The sequence below is a fragment of the Micropterus dolomieu genome, linkage group LG03, assembly GCF_021292245.1.
Source record: "Micropterus dolomieu isolate WLL.071019.BEF.003 ecotype Adirondacks linkage group LG03, ASM2129224v1, whole genome shotgun sequence".
NCBI classification, from domain to species: domain Eukaryota; kingdom Metazoa; phylum Chordata; class Actinopteri; order Centrarchiformes; family Centrarchidae; genus Micropterus; species Micropterus dolomieu.
In genome coordinates this window covers 26612133-26615184 of record NC_060152.1, presented here as the reverse complement: position 1 = coordinate 26615184, position 3052 = coordinate 26612133, and positions in this window count along the sequence as shown.

Below are 3052 nucleotides of genomic sequence, written 5' to 3'. Positions count from 1 at the left end.
CTGTTGGGTTTTCAACGAACCAATCAGAAAGGAGTTCGAGGTGAAGACTGCATTTACTGACCAATAGACGGCTTCAGTGTGTGTTTAAGGTTGGTTTACAAGCAACGCAGGGCTGTCTGTCGAAGAAGCCTTGTGTAATGGCAGAGGTTTACCACTGGATGGTAACATTTGTCTTGGTATCATGTTTGCCAGTTGCAAAAGACAGTTGCATGCTTTTTATCTTTGTCAACCTTATAAGATAATAATAACCTTATTTAGAATATGAATTAAAATAGTAACTTGAAAAAGACAAAACTACTGTTGTACAAAACTAGTAGATAATTATATTTAGGCTGTACTAATGTTATAATCACTTTGGTATATAGTAGACTAACGGTGCTGATGTTAAAAATGTAATGTGCTCATTTAAAACAACAGACAGCAGGCAGGGGCTCAAAGACCTGTAACTAACTTAAAGTTTGAGGGGTGGGGTGAGGGTTTAATAATTATTTTGAAACAATATGCCTAAGCTATAAGTAAGTAAGTGAGTCCAAAAGAGATTTACAGCATATGTAAAGATAAAAATCAATGTAAAGATATAATTTCTATGTTTTCAATTATGACCCACTGAGATGTAACACTAATTGAAGTTCTAGTGTTGATTATATGCTCCATCCGTCCTCATTTAGACCCCAACATGGAGTAGAGTTGCATTGTGCATTCTGACGTAACACATTTAAGCAACTTTATATGCAAAGGAGAGTGCTAATTATTGTTAATTAGAGGTTCATTTAAGACATCCAAGTGAATTGCATTATTTCTTTTCCCCAAACCTTCACTAGATGCATGGATGATGTTCATATTTGAGATCCAGGACAGGGATCCACAGTCTCATGGTTCTGTCAGCTAATGTTTTGCTCTTGAAACTGTGATTTGAGACTGTTTCCAGAGAACCACATCATTAATTTTAATCTTAGCTGTTTATAGGCTACTGTCTTGCCAAAAAGTCCCTTAAATCAAAACAATCCTCTAAGATCTGGTTTTATTTCCAAGTGAATCGAAGAATATTGTTGAATCTCATACATCACATTTAGTTCTTATTATTTTAATTATTTACTGTCACATTGTTTACAGAATGGAATGTTTTCTTCCACATCTGATCATGTGACATTATACAGGGAATGAATTATTCTTTGCATATGCATGTACTTCGGTTACAAAATTTTGTACTTACCAACTGAGAATTATGCTACTGTACATAGTCACATAGTTCAACTTCCAACAGTGAACACGCTTACAGCCCTGACAGGATTGATGCAGAGCAAGACAGCAATGTGACTGCTGTATATGTCCACCTTTAAAAGTTGTTTAAAGAGGTGGTCTTATGCTCATTTTCAGGTTCAAAATCTTAATTAGGGGTTGTACCAGAACAGCTTTACATGGTTTAATTTTCAAAAAACACCATATTTTTCTCATACTGCACATTGCTGCAGCTCCTCTTTTCAACCTATGTGTTGTATGCTCTGCTCTTGAGCTACAGAGTGATGCATCTTACTTGTACAAAATCTTTGTTGGGAGTTGCACATGCGCAGTTCCCAGCTAAGGACTACTAGCCAATCAGAAGCAGAAAAGAGCGGGTCGTAAGAAACAAGGTAGTGTGATCTAAATCAAAGCCGCTTCAGACTGCGACCGTAACCTAGCAGATGGTATAAGTTACTCACAAGTCCACAACATCATTGTTCCCCATCTTACCATAAACCACTGCAAAAATCACCATATTTCAACTCAATTTTACATAAAAATTGGCCAAACAATTTGCTCAGTAGATTTCACATCAGGTGTAACATTAGCATTATAGTTATAACTTTAGCTGTGTTAGCCAACTCCGCACTTGAACAGTCTGTGAAGTTACATTGCCGTGTTTATTTTAAATATAATTCACAACTGATAAAGCATACTTACAGGTTGTGATTGTGAATTTCCAGGCCCAAACAGAGTCGGAGTTGCATCGTCTTTTAGGATTAAACGTTGAACTGTTGCCGGTGTTCTGACGATCTATGCTGCCTTGCCGAAAAATGCTACCATAGCGCAAATCGATAGACTCGATTCTACTCGGCCCTGCTCCGTTTTCCATTGCAGGTAGTACCCAGAGATAGTACGTAGCTTGTCGTCATAGCGACGCCACACACAACTGCTGCGACGTTCAATGCGACACGCACACCAGCGATCCATCCTTTTTTAAGTTAAAACGTTTCAACATTACTCAGAATGTAAAGATAGATAAGCGGTATGAAAACCATCCAGCTGTGTTTTCCTCTGCCGTTGTTGCTGCAGCACTCTGTCTGACAGCGGGAGCAGAGGGCTCTGTGAGCGGGCGGGTGGCCGGCCTCACACGCTCCTGGCACAGGCATCCCCCGCTGCCACTTGCGGAGCTCCTCAACTCCCAAAATATTCAAACACATTTTTGTTCCGCCATCACTTCTCGTAAAACTGTCAGTATTCGAAATCTACAAAGCTGATTTCTCACCTTAAAACTTCTCAGAAGCAAATTTAGTGATGAAATTCCATACGAAAACCGTAAAATATAAAACTTTCTATTGCTGGCCTCTGTCTGGTGCACGCAATGATGATGCAGTGAATAGGTTAAGGATTTTAGTCATCCGACATGGATTTTAAGATAGATGACCGTAAAAACGCGATCAACGCTACTGATCGCAACAAAGCTCCGGTGACTATGCAAGCCGAGATAACTCTGCCCCTTGAGGACTGCTCACTCCTTAAGAAAGCGAACAAGAAGATTGCTGACCTGATGGAAGACATCCGACGACTTTCAGAGGAACTCAAAGAGAAAGATTCCCTGCTGACTGGCTTTATGGATGTGGCTTCAGTACAAGCCAAACAGATTGTTTCTCTTAGCACAACCGCTAACATCCAGGACACCGTGTTTTGGGACCCCTCTAGCCTTCCCAGGCTTTCATCCTGCTCGACTCCGAAGCATCAGTCAACCTGGGCTGAAGTGGTGGTCCGTGGCTGCAAGAGAGGCTCGGATGGGGCTGCCTCTCCTCCGGACATC